We start from the raw sequence: 13,581 nt of genomic DNA, 5'->3' as shown, positions 1-13,581 counted from the left end.
CTACTTCACAGCTCCAGGGACCTGAGTTCGATTCCCGACTTAGGTCACCGTCTGTGTGGAGTTTGCACGTTCTCCTCGTGTCTGTGTGGGTTTCCTCCGGGTACTCCGGTTTCCTCCCTCAGTCCAAAGATGTGCAGGTTAGGTTTGTTGGCCATGCTAAAATTGCCCCTTAGCATCGTGATATGCATAGGTTAGAGGGATTAGCAGGTAAATATGCAGGGATATGGGAGTAGAGTCTGGGTGGGATTGTGGCTGGTGCAGACTTGATGGACCGAATGGCCTGTTTCTGCACTGTAGGGTTTCTATGAGTATTAGTAGTTTTAATGGCTTTGGGGAAGTTGATGGGATTTAAGGTGGATAAATCTCCAGGACCTGATAATCTTCATCCCAGAGTACTTAAGGAAGTGGCCCTAAAAATAGGCAGTCATTTTCCAAAATTCTTTGGATTCTGAAATGGTTGTTATAGATTGGGGGATTAAGCCTGCTTTCAAAAATGGAAGTCGAGAGAAAACAGGGAACTATAGATCAGTGAGCCTAACATTGATGGTAGGGAAGTTGCTGCAGTCTATTATCAAGGATTTCATATCACAACATTTGGAAAGCTGCGATATAATCAGAGTCAGCATGGATTTACAAAAGGGAAATCATGCTTGACAAATCTACTGGAATTCTTTGAGGATGTAGCCAATAGAATTGACCGGGAAGAATCAGTGGATGTGGTTATTTAGACTTCAGTAGGCTTTCAACAAGGTCTCAGATAACAGATTACTATGTAAAGTTAAAGTGCATGGGCTTGCAGATAATATCTTGAGAGCAATAGAAAGCTGGTTAGCAAACAGGAAACAAAGAGTTGGAATAAATGAGTCTTTTCGAATTGTCAGGCAGTGACTCGCGGGGTGCCACAGGGATCTGTGCTAGTACCCCAGGACTCCAACTGTTCATATTATATATTAATAATTTAGACTAGAGAACAAATTTGCAGATGATACAATGTTCGATGGGAGGGTGAGCTGTGAAGATGATGCATGCCTCCTAGTGATTTGGACAGACTGAGCAAGTAGACATATGCATGGCAGATGCAGTATAATGTGATTAATGTGAGGTTATCCACATTGGTAGCAAAAATGGGAAGGCAGATTATTATTCGAATGGCTGTAAATTGAGGAAGGTGGATACTCAGCAAGACCTAATTGTCTTCATGCTTACTGAAAGTAAGCATGCAGGTCCTTCAGGCAATAAAGAAGGCAAATGGTTAGTTGACCAACATAGCAAGAGGATTTGAGTATAGGAATAGGGATCTTTTGCTGCAGTTGTATAGGGCATTGATGAGGCCACACCTGGAGTATTGTGTGCAGTTTTGGTGTCCTTATCTGAGAAGGATATCCTTGCTATAGAGTGAGTACGCGAGGGTTTACCAGGTTAATTCCTGGGATGGCAGGTCTGTCCTATGAGGAGAGACTAAATTGGTTAGGATTATATTTATTGGAATTTAGAAGAGTGAGAGAGGATCTCATAGAAACTTATAAAATTCTAACAGGATTAGACAGGGTAGTTTCAGAAAGAATATTTCCAATGGTGAGAGAGTCCAGATCTAAGAGTCAGAGTTTGAGGATTAGGGGTAAACCTTTTAGGACTGAGGTGAGGAGGAATTTCTTCACCTAAATAGTGGTAAATCTGTGGAATTCACTACCACAGGATGTAGTTGAAGCGAAGGAATTAGATATAGCTCTAGGAATATAGCTAAAGGAATCAAGGGATATGGGGAGAAAGCAGAATCAGGGTATTGAATTTGATGATCAGCCATGACCATAATCAATGGCCAAGTAGGCTCGAAGGGCCAAATGGCCCACTCCTGCTTTTATTTTCTATGTATGCTTTTATGTATTCTTGAACAAGCTTACTGGTGGTGTATAATTGGTTATTAGTTCAAACTCACTTCCATACAAGTAAAGTTGAAAGTGTAAGATACCCTATGCACTGGAGAAAACTTGCGTCTCTGTCTGCAAATGAAGTTGCTCAAGACTGTTAGTGATCTGCTTGCTATCACAAAGATAGATGAGTTGCTTGCCTTGTCTATTGTCATGAGAATTGGACCTAGGCCAACTGGCCTGTATGCATGACCAGCTGGGTGGTTTTCTCAGGGCCAAAATAGGTATTAGTGCAACTTGCTGACAACCATAATTTGATATGGTGTTCAGCATGTTTGTTTGATTTAGTCCATTCCCATTTGGTGGTCTGTTTTGAAAGATCATGCAGCGGTCCAGATCTCATAACGAGGTCAGGAATGAAGTGACTATAGTAGATGAGTCTGAGCATACCCCTGGCTTCCTATCATTTATATGTTCCTCAGCATTTGAAATAGCTTCAGCTTTCTATGGGTCAGGTTATACTCCTTCACCACCTAAAGGATATGATTCTGCTTTCAGTGAACACGCACTTGTCTTTGTTCAAGATGAGGTTACATTCTCTAAGTATGTAGGTGTGTCTCGAGTCCACTTTCAAGGCAACCAGAGATAAGACTATCACCACTAATAATCAGCATGCCTTTTAGTCTTTAAAATGCCGACTGAGTCATGAGCAGAAATACCTACAAAGTTGAGCCTCATTATGAAAAACTGAAGTGAGAGTGGAGAATAATGTAAAATACCTAGATTCAGATGCAAATTCAATTTGATGGGAGTCTGTGTAAAGGTCAAGTTTAGCAAAGTCTTAGTACCATTCACTTTCTCTGATATTAATTGTCAGTGTCAACTTTCTTTCCCAATATTTTGTTTGATTTGGTTTGGTGATCATGTACCATTGTGTTCTCGGGTTTCTTGATCACCTGTGTGGATGAGATTCAAGGGATAGGCTCATCTCCAACTTTCTCAATAATGTCAAGGTCAAGCAGGCACGGAAGTTAATTTTCTGTTTGCGTTTTGACACAAAGTTCCCTCACTGTTGATGCGCGACTGGGGGGCACATTAGGGTCTATATTCAAGTTGGAGCACCTTTCATTCTGCTGATGGCAATGAAATACTATTCGAGAATGTTGTTGGAAGCACAGGAATTGCATATGTAACTGCAATCGTGCAGATCTGTTGTGGTGTTAAACTAATGAGTATCTCCAGATATGATATAGAATTCATTCTAGTATATTTCATTCTGACTAACATTTCACAAGTCACAAGAACTTCCAGTGGTTTGGCACTGATGTAAGGGAACATTTTTGTAATCTATGGTTACAAAGAGTGGGGTAATCCTGACATATGTTGAATATTTTATCAACCAGGACATAAAAATATGCTTCCGTGTCTACAAAAGTATCTGAAGGGATTGTACCAAAAAATTTCTCAGTGCCAAATGGGCAAACGTGAACACGGGAAAGAATCATGCCAATCTTTTGGACGATTTAAAAATCCAATTTTATTATACTCTGAGGAAAAAATGAAACAAGATCTGTTTCCCACCAGCAGGGGAGGGGCAGGGCCTAGCCCACCCAAAAACCAGCAGCTTACAGCAGAGGGTACAATTGTGCATGTGCAGACTTCTCTGCTTCTGTCACTGCTTCCTCCCAGCTATCGCTGACCTCCATGGCCGACCACCCACTCACGGCATAGGCTGGCCGATCAGCTCCCTCTGACTCCCACTGGCTGGCTGATCACCTCCCCTCAACCCAATGGGCTGGCTTATCACTGGTTGCAAACTGTGCAATGTTGCTCCCCCAAACCATCCCGGTTTCAAAGTGCACATGTCACCCACTCTGTCTCCCCTTGGACCCTGACCTCTTCAGTATCCACCTCCTCACAGTAAGCCCTGCCGCCTTAGGCCACATCTCCTTGGTACTGCCAGCGAGGCCATCATGACAGGTCCCCACTGATGGGAACCGAATGTGATCTTCGCTTCACCAGCGAAGCCACGAAGGCAAGTGAGCCTGGACAATTCTGCCCCAAGCTCACTTGTAATATTTTAGTTCTACTTACACAGAATTTAAATATTGAGATAACTGATTAGTGAGGTCAGCTGAAAAGGGCACGAGGCTGATCTCGTGAGATATCTGATGTTGGTAAGATTGCGTGAGGCAAGAAATTAGGTACAAACCCAATTTTCTGCCTTTCTCACAATCTTACCGGCTCACCCCAACCATCGACCAGCAGGATGCAAAGTTAAGATTGCCCCCTCTGTACCTGAGCTGCCAGTTGCCATTCTCACCACTGACTGGCTGCTGTGTCTGAAAAAGAGCACAGAAGTATAATCAGGGTCATCCGCCATGACACTGGCTACATTCTCAAAGCAATCCTTTTGCTGTGGCACATGCACCTGGCAGCTTTCTGTTAGTATTGATCTCTGTCGTTGAGTTCACTGATGAGCAATAAATTTGAGAGAAGTGGTTAAGTTTTCCACAGGCTTTATACTGTTTACTCAGTCACTTCCCAAGGTTCTCCCTGTCACTGAACTCCTCCAGGCAATCTGAAAATTGAGGTAGGGTGGAAAATCGCAGTGAAGTGGCCACTCATGATTAATCAATTCATTCTATTGAGGGCATCAGTTGGAGTAAGGGCAGTCTGGCTGGCTTAGGCCTCGCCCATCCCATTATAAAATTGTGAGGAGGTAGGGCAGCTGAAGGCATCAGGCTATCTGAGGAATGTTACAGGCTGCCTCACACACCACTCTGGCTAGTGAACCCATCAACAGGAACATAAAATTCTGCCCCATGTACGTGGATCAAGTCTCAGCTTCAACTAGTAGGTATGGAGGAAAATTCTAAAAAGAGAAGAAAAGTTCACATTTATTTATGTGTATTTTATGCATGTATTGCATGAACACAAACACCTTGAACATTCAATGTAGCTAAAAGAGAGGCACAAATGCAGATTGAAGAGCAGATCCAATCGGAATAACAGCTGGATTTATGACAAATGGCACTTTAAACAAGTTACACAAACAGGAAGTTAACTACATTAAGCATACTTTTTCTTGTGTCCTGCACAAAGGCCCTAGTTTGCTGTAAATCAAAGTGTGACCTTACGCACAAAGAATTTGATAATGTGACATGCCTGGATGAACAATGAACCCTTTACTCTGCTGATGGACTGACAAGAAATAGCCTCACTTGAAATAGTGCAAGATGCCCTGTGCACTTCTGGCCCAACTGACACGTGACTAACACTCTGACAGATTGTATACCTTGGGCTATGAACTACAAATGAGGATTATTATGAAATAAAATTGCCAGAAGCAAAAATCAGAGAACAGCAGGTAGATGAATCACTATGGTTAAATTTGCTCCCAATTAATAAAACGTTTTGAAATTCTCATAGATCTAGTTATGCTCTAGAGAAGTTTGCAAAGGAGTGGTGGTCTGAAACAATTTTTTTTAGTAATGTGTCTTATTTAGTAATGAGCTAGGTCAGCCTCAATCCAGTTCATAATAGAAACCAATCACAGAAAATATTGTGATGTTTTGGCATAATCTGGCAAACTTCACCCTGAAAGACTATGTGGGGATAGTTCATTCAGACAGACACAATAGGGCTTACTCTTCTGAGGCTGAAGAATGGGCTAAGTGTCAAAAGTGCTTAAATCTGCATCTGGCTTTAAAGCGCTGGGAGTGTTTGATGCTGACGATGGTTTGATAGAAGCATTCCCTTTGCTAGCAATAATATCAGTTATCTTGCACAGAGCAAATATTCATGCCCGTCCCAAAATATAGCATTAAAACAAATTTAATTTTGTGTTGCAGATGTTTAACGTGGAGAATAGGAACATGCAGGAGGAAAATGCTTCAAAAATCATTCAAGCAAATGACAGTTTACAAAAGTCTGAAGAGTTCAAATTCCACTGGTCTTCCATCATAGCTCCAAAGGGAAGCCTGCACAAATAAATCCCCAAGGGTACAGCTGTTTATACCATCTTCCTGCATGATTCCACTGATCTATCTCTGGAGTGATTGTAAAGACTGTAAAGCCTCTGCACATTTTCATTCCTGCATCTTTAAGGTTCATACTTTGATCAGCTTTCATTAGCTGATGCTAAAAGGAGCATAATTTGAAAGGGGAAGCTAATGTTTGAGAACAATATTTCTATAATTGAGTTTTATGTGATTAAGAATATTGAGTTTAAAAAAGGCCCTACAAAGCTGGTACTTTTTAAAATATGTGTCTCAATATTGTCTCTATTTCGAATTTCCACTTGGATCTTTTAAAGCTGTCTGCTTCAGAAGCCTTTCTTACTTATTTCATATGTCTATTGTTCTTGGTACATTGATGTTCCACATGACATTCTGTCTTGCTTACAACTTCATTTCTTCCATTTCTAGATCTTGAAATTGGGATTTATCTTTTGCTCAAAGCTAATATTAAACGGATTTTGTGAGACAGCCTTGAAAATCCTTTTGGCCATTTTTAGAGCCAGAAATCGGTCCTCGTGCTCCATCTAAACATTTAGAGCAGCTGCTGGTATCTGTCTCCTCCCGCAATGGGAGATTTCAATGTTGGTCCAGTTATCTGAGCCTAACTTTGGAGTCGCGGGTGAAAAGAGGCCCATTTGCAACAGGTGACAGCCAGCAGGGGCAGTATGGAGTCAAGATAAGGATACCTTATCCACCCGGCTCCACTTAATATGTAGGTCACCCCACTGCTAAAGTGGTCAGTACTCCACCCTTTTACACCCAACAACTAGATGCGGTGCGTAGTACTTTCTAATCCAACAAACTGTGGCCAATTTGTGTTTTTCCTGTATTTTTGATCCTTGAATAGGATCATCAAAACATATTTGTTGAAGTTGTTGGAACACTGCCTGAAACAGAAACACATTAAAGAGCACCTTCCAAATTAAATAAAGAGGAAACAAGAATGGGACTAATTGGACAGATCTTCTAATGAATCAGCACATTTGCTGAAAGGTCTCTGTCAGTGGTGTGTGGTTCTGCCAATAATGAAATTCATTGGGTACCATTTACAAACTGCCAGTGCCAGGTCTGGTGGAGGTGGGCAACAAACAAATTTGGTGTTGTCGCTTCATTCCTTAATTGTAGCACAGGGGCCAAACTCCTGTACTGCCAATAGCTAGGCAGGGGTGTTAGTCCCCAACATTGGTACCTCTGGACCAGGCAGCAATGCCACAAGAGGTCTAATGATATTAAGTGGGTGTCAGTATCTTCACGTGACATCTCCTACACATCACGTTATGACATCCAGATGATCTACCTCACACACCTGCCAATTTTACCATCCTTACACTCACCTCTCACTACCTCCCCACAACTATAATTATTCAGCAATGGCAAATGTACCTGGCAAACACAACCACTGACATTCTGCCCTCCCTCTCTTGCAGACAAGATGTCCCATAATAGAAGGGAACAGAGCAGAACCAGGGAGACAAGGACACCTGCATCTCCTGATCCATTTAGAGAGGATGCCTTTCAGCAGCATGGAGATGACTATGATGGAGATCGGATCTGATGTTGCCAAGACATTGATGATGATGGTGTGTTCCTGCCTCATGCCCATTCTCAACACCCAGTTCACTCTTATCCTGCGATCTGGAACGAAAAGCAATTGCAAATGGGACATGGAATTTTTGTTTCCCACCCAACTCCCTTCTTTCACAGTAAAATTCCCCTTCTGTTCCTGCTTTTAGACTCCCAAGAGCTGCCCCCGCCTAGCCCCAAGAAAATGAAAGAGAGAGAGAACCAATACAGCACTAATGAAGAAATCCCATCACTTGATTTGATACTTGTAGCTACGAGCTCAGATACTAGCACTGCACTTACCTTGGAGGTTGGTAACATGTTAGAAGACTCCTGCTCAGTCACATGAGTAGCTTCTGTTGCCCCATCAGAAGTACCCTGAGAGGCACTACCATGTACTCTGAAGGGTGGGTGATGGCAGATACCTTGCAACCAGGAAGCTTTCCTGCCTTTGAAAACATAAACCACACATGTACTATTCATGTAGCCATGTCAGATCTCAGTCACACTCCTCTTAACCCTCTCCCCATTTGTGTTCTAGATCTGGTTTCAGCCCCTTGCAACTTCACTAACCCTGTGCCTTCCTCCAACTTTGCCTCTGCTGATGAAGAGCAGGTCCATTCCATGGAGGACACCAACAGAACCTCCCCTAGCAGCATGAGGATTGCCAGATTGGGCCAACCACCTCTTGTCCTGTTTCTCTTCTGGGAATTTTGGGCCGCTTCCCTGAAGAAGTGTCACTTTGTAATCACGATTACCCTCAGGTATCTTAATATTATCACACCTCCAAGGTGAGGGATGCATGATTTGCACAATGGTTGGCTGCCAATTCCTCATGTTCCTTCCTCAAGTCTAAGGCCTTATCCCACCATCACCACCCCCACCGGAACCATGACACCTCCACAGAGGTATAGGGGCTACAGAGACTAATTTTGTTATATCGACACCAGAGGTACTCGCAAAGTTCCAACATTTTCCAACTTCCTTGCATTATAATAGAGTGAGAACTTACTCGCCCTTGCCAATCTCAAGAGGTTGTTCAGCATCTTCCTGAATTGCCTCCAGTTTCGAGGCATGACTCCACACTGCTAAGTTGTGTGGTCACCTCTTCCCAGGTTAGTTAGCTTATAGAGGGAGGTCTCTTCCTCCTGTCAGATGACATCAGGGCCTTACCCCTGGTGGGCACGGCCTTGAGGAGAGTACAGAGGGCTACATAATTAAAATGCAGGGAAGTCCTACCTCTTCTGCTCTGTCTCATCACTCACTCCCTTGTCTGGGCCATTTATGGAAGAAAACTTGTTAGAACCAAGCAACTGATCAATTTTAATACCTTGACATCTCATGCAAGATCAGATTGGATGTCACTGGTAACAATCAACTCAAGGGACATAATTTTCAGGCTATTCACGTCAGTGGGATTTTCTGGTCCCACTGCAGTGTGCGGTGCTACCAAATTCTCCATCCTTACTGCGGGGCATGAACAACCAATAAGATTGCGCCCAAAATCTCTGCAGAATTAAACACATTTTACAGAATAGTAATACTTACCTTAAACAATATATGATAGCCTTCCTGGGAAAAAAACTCTTCTTTGTGGCTTTTACCTTGATACATTCGCAGTGTCACTTGACACTGCCCCATGCCAGGTGGCCCCTTTAAATGAGTATCCATGACCACCTTCCAGGTCACAGAGAATGGTTACGGCTGCTGAACATCCTGCCTTCCTGCATGGATTGGGAGCACTAACATGACTTCACAAGGCTAGGGCCTGCTCTTAAACCATCAATTGGATAATTGCCATTTTCTACAGCATGCAGCAATGGTGGAGGCAGAAGTCAGAAATCCACCCACTTTCAGGTGTGAACCCTGCCCACCAGCACATGATGGATTATTCCATCCAGAGATAAACCTACGTTCGTGCCTTTCTCAAGATGGCAAGCTGTCTGGGCTGTGCCAGGAGTAGCTACTAACATAGCCTGCATCCCAGAAGGATTGCAATGCTGTGGAAAAAAGAAACTTCCATTTATATAGTGCTTTTCACAACCACCAGATGTCTCAAAGCACTCTACAGCCAATGGCACACTTTTGAAGTGTAGTCATTATTGCAACAGCAACTTTGCACAAGCAAAATTCCACCAAAAGCAATATGGTGATGACCAAAAAAAATCTGTCCTTTGTGTGGGGTTGATTGAGGGATAAATATTGGCCAGGGCATCATGTGAATTCTTTGTCTTCTTCAAAATAGCACCTTTGGACCTTTTATGTCCTCCATCACAGCCAAATGGGGTCATGGTTCAACATCTCATCCAAAAGCTGGCACCTCTGACAGTGCAGCACTCCCTCAGTACTGCACTGGAATGCCAACCTTGCTTCTTTGTGCCGGAATGGGACTTGAATTCAAAGCCTCGTAATTCAGAGGCAAGGTGAATCTCAAGCTTCAATGTGTTTCTGCTTTAAAGAGAGGTTAAAAACTAGAAATGTTGTGCTTCACTTTTAGCACAACAACACGTGCAAAATGTGTCTGAAGAGAAACAAAAATGTTTTTCATGTTGATGATGTCCTTTAAAGAATGTTTCCAATTTCCCAGAAGAAAGAAAAGGTCTAACTAGATTGATTTTGAAAGTCAAGTACTTCTGGTATTTTTGCAAACAAACTGTTCAACATAAACACTTATCCAAGCTGTTCTCACTTCTTCAATAACACAATTATTATACATCATACAGTGAAATTACTTCTGGTTACCACCTCAAGCTAAGATCATCATCGTAAATAAAGGCCACAGCGGCTATGAGCTCTCACTTCAATAGTGCTAACGATGCAATTTCCACCCACAAAACAGAATACAACCTTTCATCTGAATGAAGTGGATGGTGGTTGAGCCTTTCATTTTAAAATTTTGTACTAATAATAAATTAAATCAAAAAATAAAGACTTTTTTTTCCTCTGACGGCTAACTTATGTTGGCAATTACCGCTGAACCGAATACTTCAATCATTTCAATTTCAGAGGTCTGCTTCACTAAGTGCAACAGTTTAGCACATGAATGATTATTTTATTAAACAAATGGTTTTTCATACATTTAAAAGATCATAAATTTTAATATTCGTATCAGCTTTTAATTTAATCAGTTTCAAGATATGAACTAGGCATCGTTATTTCTTTTGGGGAAACGGAGAACTTACGGTTCCTCACATTTACTTAATCCTGGGGCAATTTCGATGTTATATCCTTAACAGGTTTAGTTGGTTAATACGATGATGTAGTCCTCTAGCCTGTCCATAAATTGGAATAATGCTATTTGTCATTTTGGCTCAATTAAAATTAATTAGTAGAATGAAAAGCCTTTCATCAGGACATTAAATATCAGAAAGTGGCGACCACTTAAACATGGTTGTCCGTCTTAATGGTCGAAATGAAAGAAAATTATTTACATTATAAATGCCTTGACTGTCATCCTGCAGGTATTATTGCCTCATGGGAGTTTTCCTGGGAATTGTTAAAAGATGAAAGCGTTTCTTTTTTTCATTATCATGAAACAAATGGAGAATGAAGTTAGTATCAGTTTCTTTCATTTCTTTGTTGTGAGTGTGGAGCAGCTGCTTGCAGTTACTGGAATGGAACACAGCTGATAAAGGGTCGTGGCTGTTTTTAAGAAGATTTTGTGCAACCCAACTATACCTCCGCATGCTTTTAAATGTGGGTATAATTCTTGCTGATGCTAACGAAAGAATGAAGCCCATAACAAAAGTTCATAGACGTGGTCCAAAACTTCTGCGACATGATAGAATAGCAATTACATTTTGTTTTCTTCTTGCCAAATTATCATAAATATAGTGAACTCCCCACTGAAAGTGAGAAGGTTTACTGCAATTTCCATGCCGATACATTACTATACTTTTTTATTGATTTGAATTAATTTATTATTGTCACATCTATTAACATACAGTGAAAAGTATTATTTCTTGTGCACTAAACAGACAAAGCATACCGTTCATAGAGAAGGAAACTAGAGAATGTAGTGTTACAGAGTAGAGAAAGATCAACTTAATGCAAGGTAAGTCCATTCAAAAGTCTGACGGCAGCAGGAATGAAACTGTTCTTGAGTCAGTTGGTACGTGACCTCAGACTTTTGTACCTTTTTCTTGTAGATATCAATTTAATTGGAATAACAGTTTTCAAGACACCAGGTAAAAACAGATTAAATTATGGACCTAAAACATTTCAGGAGGTGATTTTAACCTTTCTCACCTGTCAAAAACCATGTGGGTGGATGATTAAATCAGTGAGGTTTCATTTCTGAACTGGATCCTCTCAGAACTGAACATTACCAACATTTAATCAACTCTATTGGAAAGATAGCACGTATACTTGTCTAAAACCAACAGGGTCATTGTAATGATGCACATTCAGAGTCATTGTTATGGTGGCACAGTGGTTAGCACTATTACCTCAATGCACCAAGGCTCTGGGTTCAATCACAGCCTCGGGTGACTGTGTGGAGTTTGCACGTTTTCCCTGTATCTGTGTGGGTTTCTCCTGGGTGGTCTGGTTTCCTCCCACAGTCCAAAGATTTTTTTTAAGTTTATTTATAAGTCTCATAAGTAGACTTATATTAACACTGTGTCACATGTTACATTTCACTGTAGCATTAAGTTACTGTGAAAATCCCCTAGCCGCCACACTCCAGCACCTGTTTGGGTACACTGAGGGAAAATTTAGTATGGCCAATGCACCTCACCAGCACATCTTTCATATTGTGGGAGGAAACCAGAACACCCAAAGGAAACCCATGCAGACATAGGGAGAATATGCAGATTCCGCACCCTTTAAAAATGGTGCTGTGACCTCTGTGGCGCTGGTAAAGCCTGTCCTTTAAAATCACGGTATGAATGCACAACTCCCTGCTTTTCTTTAACAAAGTGCCATAAGATCCGGAGAGAAAACTCACCAGCTCCCCTGCAGAGCAGCACAGGTTTTCAGTCAGATCCTGACACTTTGCCATTTTTTGGTGAGATTCTGCTTGTAAAAAGTCATCAGAATATTTGCAGCAGTGAATGTCCTTGTTGCTGTAGGTTATTGGTGAGAGTCATATCAGAAGACAGCACACTTCTGCAGCCTACCTATGTTTTCCAGAGTTCATAACTGCGCCCTTTGAGTCATTCAAGCCACTGTAGCTTCCTGCTCAGGCTATTGAGTTAAAATTATGGTCAGGAAAAATAACATCATCAGCACTGGACATGCATAGATCAAAAATGACTGTGGTAATATATGGTGATTGTACCTTTAAGGGCAACACAGTGGAAGAGGGTCAGCTAGCTTGGGCACCAATTAGGATGAGAGTGGGTAATCACTCCAGTGAGTGAAGCCCTGTTTTAGGCAGAAGACATGGCGGGATTAGGCAGTTGTATAGGCTGTTGGCCTCTGTACAGTATTTTTGTTTAATAAATACCTTCTGTGTTTCACAGAATACCTACAGTGAATCCATTCAGCCCATTGAGGCTACACCAACTCTCCAAAAGAGTATCTTATTAGACCCATTTCCGTCACACTGTGCATTTACCATGGTTAACTCCCTTGACCCACACATCTTTGAGACACTAGCATGACCAATCCACCTAACCTGGGGTGGCACAGTGGCACTGTGGGTGGCAGTGCTGCCTCACAGCACCAGGGACCCGGGTTTGATTCCCAGCTTGGGTCATTGTCTGTGCGGAATCTGCATATTCTCCCTATGTCTGTGTGGGTTTCCTTCGGGTGTTCTGGTTTCCTCCCACTGGGGAGCTCCATATCAGCAGCTCCCTAGCATTTTTTCCACAACAACTGCAGGAGAGGGCAGCCAAGAAGGCAGCACCATGCTTTTCGGAGGGGACCTTCACCAGGATGCTGGATGGAGTAGAGCAGGAGTAGGGCAATCTACCCCCTGTCCAGGAGACAGCCTTCCAGTGGGGTCACCACCCCTACCTGGGGGCAGTGGCAGACCTGGTCAGTGCAAACACACTCCAAAAGAGGATGGGGCAGCAGCGTCGGAAGAAGATGAATGATCTTTGCTCAGCCAGGGGTAAGTGAAAAACCCCCAATCTCTCACTGGACCCCCTCTCACATCCCTCGTAACACCAACACTTTCTCTC

General features: G+C 42.3%; 1 long non-coding RNA gene across 1 annotated transcript in view; it reads left to right on the top strand.

Annotated features, from left to right (window-relative positions):
- LOC145343463 (uncharacterized) overlaps window positions 1-10,277 on the top strand; it is a 158,081-nt gene extending 147,804 nt beyond the window's left edge. Inside the window, exons 2-3 of the long non-coding RNA XR_013886709.1 lie at window positions 5,723-5,873; window positions 7,318-10,277. This is a non-coding gene — a long non-coding RNA (uncharacterized LOC145343463). The remainder of the gene's footprint in view (window positions 1-5,722; window positions 5,874-7,317) is intronic.
- The last annotated feature ends 3,304 nt before the right edge of the window (window positions 10,278-13,581 follow it).

Source organism: Carcharhinus amblyrhynchos, chromosome 5 (genome assembly GCF_965287045.1).
Source record: "Carcharhinus amblyrhynchos chromosome 5, sCarAmb.v2.hapA, whole genome shotgun sequence".
Classification (NCBI taxonomy): Eukaryota; Metazoa; Chordata; class Chondrichthyes; order Carcharhiniformes; family Carcharhinidae; genus Carcharhinus; species Carcharhinus amblyrhynchos.
This window is presented reverse-complemented; position numbering and strand designations above follow the sequence as displayed.